General features: G+C 38.0%; 1 long non-coding RNA gene across 1 annotated transcript in view; it reads left to right on the plus strand.

The window, feature by feature from the left end:
* The first annotated feature begins 427 nt into the window (after positions 1 to 427).
* LOC128639538 (uncharacterized) overlaps positions 428 to 9,615 on the plus strand; it is a 63,374-nt gene continuing 54,186 nt past the window's right edge. The window contains exons 1-2 of the long non-coding RNA XR_008399219.1: positions 428 to 495; positions 577 to 653. This is a non-coding gene — a long non-coding RNA (uncharacterized LOC128639538). The remainder of the gene's footprint in view (positions 496 to 576; positions 654 to 9,615) is intronic.

The following is a 9,615-nucleotide window of genomic DNA, read 5'->3' on the forward strand; positions in this document are numbered from 1 at the left end:
ACAGAAGATTAAATTAACTGAAAAAGTTAACCTAGAAGTGATGTTAAATAATTAGGATTGTTATGCAAAAATTACTTTTCCAATAAATAAAATTGTTCTAAAATGATTTGTTTTCCCTAAATTTTTTAGAGTATGCTTAAGTTTAATTTCTTTATCTCTATAAAGCATTATGCATACATTTAAACTGTACTATACAACAGATCGCAACAAAACAATGAGACAACGGTATCATTTTTATTTTTGGCTTAGTGCCCATTTTGCTTATGTTATGATTAGCTCTTAGAAGCATTTTCTACTGGCAGGTTTCATCAGATCATTTTTGAATTATGAAACCTGCTGAGAATTTTAGCCAAAGGCACACAGATTGCCATAGAAACTGCCCTTTCATGATTACTCATGTTTTTCGGCTTCCTAATTTGGAATGCATAAGAATTTCAAACTGTGAGGTCGATCTTATCTGTTCCTATTCATGGAAGGCTTAAGAGTCATAACCTGGTAGAATCTCAAAGACAAATATGTTTATTTTTTATTGATTTGTTATAATGTCTGACAATAAAATGGCATTTCATTTTTCAGAAATCATCAGGGCCTTACATAAGTAATCCTTTCTGTATGGACATGGAGTATGCTACAATTTCCACTCGATCTTGCTGGTAAGTAACACATTCAGAAATTGTTTTTTTTTTTTAACGTCTAACTGAGAAATAACAAAATGTTTCTAGCTGCACAGTATAAAAAGTTACATCTTCTTTTCCATACATAGATTGCAGTCATTTGCATTCAGATTTGGATGAATATAAAAAAAAAAACTTCCACCTAGATTACGAGTTTTGCGTTAGAGGCTGTGCGGTGCTAATGAGCAGTTTATGCTCACTGTTCACTTACAGACAGCGCTGGTATTACGGGTTTTTACAAACCCGGCGTTAACCGCAAAAAAGTGAGCGTAGAGCAAAATTTTGCTCCACATCTCACCTCAATACCAGCTCTGCTTACATTTATTTCCCCATAAGAATCAATGGGGGAGAGCCGGCTGGAAAAAAACCTAACACCTGCAAAAAAGCCGCGTTCAGCTCCTAACGCAGCCCCATTGATTCTTATGGGGAAAAAAAAGTTATGTCTACACCTAACACCGTAAGAACAGCACAGAGGTGTCAGATTAAAAATCCCTTTTATTTTAGAACATGGGGATCAAACAATGAACACAACGTTTCGGGGCGGTCCCCTTAATCATGTGATGTCATAGTGCAGCCTTACAATTTCCTTTATAGCATTGGCAATTCATGTGTTAAATTACTCCATTAATTAACTTAGCTAATAAAGGCTTTCAAATTTAAACAAAGTCATAAAAAACCACTTGTCATATAGAAAAAATAATCCAAACTCTATATATATATACAATCAAGTTAAAAAGACTCACAAAGTAACTAGTTACATGATTATATATCTTGTCTAATTTTCTTGTTACACTAGCAAGAACTACCAGAGTAATGATACATTGTAACCATCTTAGTGTTTCAACCAGCAACCAACTATGCAATAACCATAATCGTCAATATTCAAATAGCAACTTACTGAATCTGTCATGAATATTAAAGAGGCACTATCACGAGGCCAAAGAGCCTTAAAGGGAATTCAATAGAAAACTGACCAATCAATCTCTTTATTAAGTCCCTTTGGTTCTAAGGTGTCTAATTTAAATATCCAAAAGACCTCGCGTTGTTTTAATAACAAATCTCTATTGCCCCCACGTCTTGGAATCTCAATTTTCTCAATTACCTGAAATCGCAATAGATTAATTTGATGTCCAAATTCCAAGAAATGTGCTGCTACAGGTGCTTTAATGTTCCCGCATCTTATGTTGCTCTTATGTTCGGTTATTCTATCTTTGATACGCCTAGACCTCTCACCGACATAGCCACGCCCACAAGGGCATTTAATCAGATAGACAACATAAGATGCGAGACATGTGTAGTGCCCATTATGTTTAAATTTATGTCCTGTTAGGGGATGAGTGAAATAAGGGCCCTTGATTATTGAGCTGCAATTGATGCATCCAAGACATGGAAAGCATCCAACATTTTTATCACTAATATAAGTTTGTTTCGAGATTTTTTTAGCACCAATATCAGCTCTTATCAGTGTGTCCCTTACATTTTTGTTCCTTTTGAATGCTGGCAAAGGTGGAGATTTGAATTCATCAATATCTTCCATACATTGACTCAATAAATGCCAGTGTTTGCGTATTATCCTTGTTATTTGGTTACTCTCCTGACAGTACTGAGAGACAAAAGTCAATCGCTTATCCTTTTGTTTAATAGTTCTTTTCATAGTAAGATTTTCCTTAGGTATAGCTAATACCTCTGAAGTGACTTTGTCAATCAAACTGTCAGGATACCCACGTGCCAAGAATCTAGACCCCATTTCCTTTAATCTAAGGGGAACCATATTGTCATCAGAGACAATTTTCCTAACTCTTAGTAACTGACTACGTGGTAATGATGCTATAAGCGGTTGCTGGTGAGCACTGTCAAATTTCAAAAGGCTATTCCTGTCTGTATCCTTCTGATAAATGTCTGTACAGAAACCATTACCTTGTTTCTTTACCGATACATCCAAAAAATCTATTTTACTTTCAGACCAAGTCAATTTAAATTTAATATGGGTGGTTGATCTGTTGAGTTCATCCACAAATGATACAAGGGCTCCAACGTCGCCAACCCAAACACCGAAGAGATCGTCGATGTAGCGCCACCAGGCGGCGCCACACCGACGAAACTCCTCATTCTCAAATACAAATTTTTCCTCAAAGGAATTCATAAATAGATTGGCATAGTTGGGTGCGACGTTGGAGCCCATTGCTGTCCCCTGTAGTTGCAAGAAAAAAGAATCCTCAAATAGAAAATAGTTGTTGTACAACACAATCCCTAGTAACTGCATAAGAAAATGGATCTGCCCATCAGTAAACAAGCCACTGGTATATAATACTGTTCTAGTAGCCCCTAAGCCACTCCCGTGGGTGATAGAAGTATACAGACTGGTGACATCTAAGGAATATAAAATAAACTTATCAGTGTACATCTGCAAATTGCCCAACTTATCCAGAAAGTCACCAGTATCTTTAATGAAAGTGCTTGACTGTTCTACATGTGGGCGTAAAATTTTATCTAAAAAAATTGCAATCTTAGAAAAAATAGACCCAGTCCCTGCCACAATGGGCCGATCCGGTGGCTTGTTGAGGGATTTGTGTATTTTTGGTAGTGCATAGAACACAGGTGTAATAGGGTCCTGCACTACCAAAAATTTTGCCGTATCTTTATTAATAACACCATGTTTCAATGCATTATCAACCACAACTTTAATCTCTTTTGCAATCCTCAACACAGGGTTAAATTCAATTCTCTTATACACTTTATCATCATTTAATTGTGAATAAATCTTGCTCTTGTAGTCCTGTGAATTTAAAACCACTGTGGCACCGCCCTTGTCCGCTGCTTTCAGGACAATCTCAGTCTATTGCTTAATCCTTTAAAAGCTTGATGTTCAACAGTGGTGAAATTCACAGGACCCAACTTTCTGGACACGCATGGTTTCTGTAACTTATTCCTTAATTTAGCAATATCATTAAGAACCAAGTTCTCAAAAGTCTCAATCCCATAGTGTGTATTGCTTGGAAAAAAGGAACTCTTATTATATAGTCCAAGTCTCTTGATGTTTAAACCATTATTAGGACAGACAGTAGAAACCTTGCTTACTGTTGTCTTGCCGAATTTATTATGCCAGTGTTTGAGTCTCAAAGGAATTCATAAATAGATTGGCATAGTTGGGTGCGACGTTGGAGCCCATTGCTGTCCCCTGTAGTTGCAAGAAAAAAGAATCCTCAAATAGAAAATAGTTGTTGTACAACACAATCCCTAGTAACTGCATAAGAAAATGGATCTGCCCATCAGTAAACAAGCCACTGGTATATAATACTGTTCTAGTAGCCCCTAAGCCACTCCCGTGGGTGATAGAAGTATACAGACTGGTGACATCTAAGGAATATAAAATAAACTTATCAGTGTACATCTGCAAATTGCCCAACTTATCCAGAAAGTCACCAGTATCTTTAATGAAAGTGCTTGACTGTTCTACATGTGGGCGTAAAATTTTATCTAAAAAAATTGCAATCTTAGAAAAAATAGACCCAGTCCCTGCCACAATGGGCCGATCCGGTGGCTTGTTGAGGGATTTGTGTATTTTTGGTAGTGCATAGAACACAGGTGTAATAGGGTCCTGCACTACCAAAAATTTTGCCGTATCTTTATTAATAACACCATGTTTCAATGCATTATCAACCACAACTTTAATCTCTTTTGCAATCCTCAACACAGGGTTAAATTCAATTCTCTTATACACTTTATCATCATTTAATTGTGAATAAATCTTGCTCTTGTAGTCCTGTGAATTTAAAACCACTGTGGCACCGCCCTTGTCCGCTGCTTTCAGGACAATCTCAGTCTATTGCTTAATCCTTTAAAAGCTTGATGTTCAACAGTGGTGAAATTCACAGGACCCAACTTTCTGGACACGCATGGTTTCTGTAACTTATTCCTTAATTTAGCAATATCATTAAGAACCAAGTTCTCAAAAGTCTCAATCCCATAGTGTGTATTGCTTGGAAAAAAGGAACTCTTATTATATAGTCCAAGTCTCTTGATGTTTAAACCATTATTAGGACAGACAGTAGAAACCTTGCTTACTGTTGTCTTGCCGAATTTATTATGCCAGTGTTTGAGTCTCACCGTCACACCTAACACCCTAACATGAACCCCGAGTCTAAACATCCCTAATCTTACACTTATTAACCCCTAATCTGCCGCCCCCGACATCGCTGACACCTACATTATATTAACCCCTAATCTGCAGCTCCGGACACCGCCGCCACCTACATTATATGTATGAACCCCTAATCTGCTGCCCCCAACATCGCCGACACCTACATTATATTTATTAACCCCTAATCTGCGGCCCCCAATGTCGCTGCAACCTAACTACAATTATTAACCCCTAATTTGCCGCTCCCAACGTCGCCACCACTATAATAAAGTTATTAACCCCTAAACCTACGTCTAACCCCCCTAACTTAAATATAATTTAAATAAATCTAAATAAAATTACTACAATTAACTAAATAATTCCTATTTAAAACTAAATACTTACCTATAAAATAAACCCTAAGCTAGCTACAATATAACTAATAGTTACATTGTAGCTAGCTTAGGGTTTATTTTTATTTTACAGGCAACTTCGTATTTATTTTAACTAGGTACAATAGTTATTAAATAGTTATTAACTATTTAATAACTACCTAGTTAAAATAAAGACAAATTTACCTGTAAAATAAAACCTAACCTAAGTTACAATTACACCTAACACTACACTACAATTAAATTAATTACCTAAATTAAATATAATTAATTACAATTAAATAAAATTATCTAAAGTACAAAAAACAAACACTAAATTACAAAAAATAATAAAGAAATTACAAGATTTTTAAACTAATTACACCTAATCTAATCCCCCTAACAAAATAAAAAAAGTGCCCTACCCTATACTAAATTACAAATAGCCCTTAAAAGGGCCTTTTGCGGGGCATTGCCCCAAAGTAATCAGCTCTTTTACCTAAAAAAAAATTATAATCCCCCCCCCAACATTAAAACCCACCACCCACACAAACCCACCCAATCCCCCCTTAAAAAAACCTAACACTAACCCCCTGAAGATCACCCTAAAGGGAGAAGTCTTCATCCAACCGGGCCGAAGTCCTCAACGAAGCCGGGAGCTAGGCGAAGTGGTCCTCCAGACGGGCAGAAGTCTTCATCCAGACGGCATCTTATATCTTCATCCATCCGGTGCGGGTCCATCTTCAAGACATCTGACGCGGAGCATCCTCTTCTTCCGACGGCTAAACACAGAATGAAGGTTCCTTTAAATGACATCATCCAAGATGTCATCCCTTCAATTCCGATTGACTGATAGAATTCTATCAGCCAATCGGAATTAAGGTAGAAAAAAATCCTATTGGCTGATCTAATCAGCCAATAGGATTGAACTGGCATTCTATTGGCTGATCGGAACAGCCAATAGAATGCCAGCTCAATCCTATTGGCTGATTGGATCAGCCAATAGGATTGAACTTCAATCCTATTGGCTGATTGCATCAGCCAATCAGATTTTTTCTACCTTAATTCCGATTGGCTGATAGAATTCTATCAGTCAATCGGAATTGAAGGGACACCATCTTGGATGACGTCATTTAAATGAACCTTCATTCTGTGTATAGCCGTCGGAAGAAGAGGATGCTCCGCGTCGGATGGATGAAGATAGAAGATGCCGTCTGGATGAAGACTTCTGCCGTCTGGAGGACCACTTCGCCCAGCTTGGATGAAGACTTCTCCCGGCTTCGTTGAGGACTTCGGCCCGGTTGGGTGAAGACATCTACCGGTAAGGTGATCTTCAGGGGGTTAGTGTTAGGTTTTTTTAAGGGGGGATTGGGTGGGTTTTAGAGAAGGGTTGGTTGTGTGGGTGGTGGGTTTTAATGTTGGGGGGGAATTGTAATTTTTTTTTCAGGTAAAAGAGCTGATTACTTTGGGGCAATGCCCCGCAAAAGGCCCTTTTAAGGGCTATTTGTAATTTAGTGTAGGGTAGGGCTGTTTTTAGGTGTAATTAGTTTAAAAATCTTGTAATTTCTTTATTATTTTCTGTAATTTAGTGGGGGGTTTTTGTACTTTAGATAATTGTATTTAATTGTAATTAATTGTATTTAATTTAGGTAATTAATTTAATTGTAGTGTAGTGTTAGGTGTAATTGTAACTTAGGTTTTATTTTACAGGTAAATAGGTAGTTATTAAATAGTTAATAACTATTATACCTAGTTAAAATAAATACAAAGTTCCCTTTAAAATAAAAATAAACCCTAAGCTAGCTACAATGTAACTATTAGTTATATTGTAGCTAGCTTAGGGTTTATTTTATAGGTAAGTATTTAGTTTTAAATAGGAATTATTTAGTTAATTGTAGTAATTTAAGTTAGGTGGGGTTAGACTTAGGTTTAGGGGTTAATAACTTTATTATAGTGGCGGCGACGTTGGGGGCAACAGATTAGGGGTTAATAAATGTAGGTATGTAGGTGGCGGCAGATTAGGGGTTAATAATATTTAAATAGTAAAGCATAAAAAAGAGAGGTTAATACAGGCGCTGCTCACAATACAAGTTAAAACAAAACAACCCTGTCTTAAATAGATATCCTATATCTCAGAATGTATGTGTATGAGTTTGGGTAATGCACCTCCTGGTTACTAGCCTAATAAGTGTATATACGGTAACCTTTCAAGGATAATATAACACATATATAACATCAACCAGGGATATATAAATGTGCAGAAAAGTCTTACAATTCCGTAGTTGAACTGTAGCAAGAAATGTTCCCAAAAAAGTGCTAAGTAAAGTTCTCCGTATACAAGCTGTTCCTTAAAAAAGTCCCATCACGAACTTTAAAAAAGCTGAAAAAACAAAAGAAGACAGAAGCGCCAATCGCATCTAAGTGCAGATTAAATGTGTGATTTTAATAATAGCAAATAGCAAGAATAACACTCACAATATTAAAATATATACAAGCCGTGTAAAAAAACTTGAAGCTGTCCCAGGTTCCGGCATGTACCGCTCTGATCACACTGTTTCCAAGATGGAGTCTCCGCGACTCAGCTGGAGGGGGGGGTGTATACAGCTGGGCCAATCCGATGCGTCCTTGACTTGGGGCTGGATCGCTATAGGTGGTGGCGCGATACTCTGTGAACCGTCCCAGTTAATGTTGATTCCACCTCCACAATAGAATTACTGCTCAGCCGTAGTGAACCGTATCCCCCTTACTTAATGGCAATGCAATGCCAGAAAACACTGGTTGAAAATATTTCAAGGTCCTCAGCCCACTTAGTGTTTGCGTGTTGAATTACAAGCACTAACAGTGGCCTCACAGGAACCTATTATTGCACACTGTGTGTGCTTACTTGAAAGGCAGTACAATGTCAATAAGTAAATAAGTAAAAGTAATTCAAGGTCCTCAGCCCACTTAGTGCTTGCGAGTAGAATTACAGACACTAACAGTGGCCTCACGGGAACCAAATATTGCACACCATCAGGCCCATCTATCAAAGCGTCAAATATGTTGCATTCGCGGGCATCTATACGTTCGCCAAACATCGCGGCCGCGAATCTGAATACGATCCTCAAATTTATTAAAAAAAAAGGTCAAAAAAAGTGTTGAGTACGGCACGATTAGCTTCGTACTGGTTAGCGAACTTTTGATAAATTTTGGTGTTTCATGTTGCGAATTCCCTGCTTCTAAAATTTGTCAACTATTATTTATATTATATGAAGACTTTTTTTACTATAATTATTGCAACTCTATTCCTAACATCTGCACATATCTTATTTAATATACTCATAGATATATATAGATATAGATAGATATATACAGGGAGTGCAGAATTATTAGGCAAATGAGTATTTTGACCACATCATCCTCTTTATGCATGTTGTCTTACTCCAAGCTGTATAGGCTCGAAAGCCTACTACCAATTAAGCATATTAGGTGATGTGCATCTCTGTAATGAGAAGGGGTGTGGTCTAATGACATCAACACCCTATATCAGGTGTGCATATTATTAGGCAACTTCCTTTCCTTTGGCAAAATGGGTCAAAAGAAGGACTTGACAGGCTCAAAAAAGTCAAAAATAGTGAGATATCTTGCAGAGGGATGCAGCACTCTTAAAATTGCAAAGCTTCTGAAGCGTGATCCTCGAACAATCAAGCGTTTCATTCAAAATAGTCAACAGGGTCGCAAGAAGCGTGTGGAAAAACCAAGGCGCAAAATAACTGCCCATGAACTGAGAAAAGTCAAGCGTGCAGCTGCCAAGATGCCACTTGCCACCAGTTTGGCCATATTTCAGAGCTGCAACATCACTGGAGTGCCCAAAAGCACAAGGTGTGCAATACTCAGAGACATGGCCAAGGTAAGAAAGGCTGAAAGACGACCACCACTGAACAAGACACACAAGCTGAAACGTCAAGACTGGGCCAAGAAATATCTCAAGACTGATTTTTCTAAGGTTTTATGGACTGATGAAATGAGAGTGAGTCTTGATGGGCCAGATGGATGGGCCCGTGGCTGGATTGGTAAAGGGCAGAGAGCTCCAGTCCAACTCAGACGCCAGCAAGGTGGAGGTGGAGTACTGGTTTGGGCTGGTATAATCAAAGATGAGCTTGTGGGGCCTTTTCGGGTTGAGGATGGAGTCAAGCTCATCTCCCAGTCCTACTGCCAGTTTCTGGAAGACACCTTCTTCAAGCAGTGGTACAGGAAGAAGTCTGCATCCTTCAAGAAAAACATGATTTTCATGCAGGACAATGCTCCATCACACGCGTCCAAGTACTCCACAGCGTGGCTGGCAAGAAAGGGTATAAAAGAAGAAAATCTAATGACATGGCCTCCTTGTTCACCTGATCTGAACTCCATTGAGAACCTGTGGTCCATCATCAAATGTGAGATTTACAAGGAGGGAAAACAGTACACCTCT

The sequence above is a fragment of the Bombina bombina genome, chromosome 9 (assembly GCF_027579735.1).
Source record: "Bombina bombina isolate aBomBom1 chromosome 9, aBomBom1.pri, whole genome shotgun sequence".
Classification (NCBI taxonomy): Eukaryota; Metazoa; Chordata; class Amphibia; order Anura; family Bombinatoridae; genus Bombina; species Bombina bombina.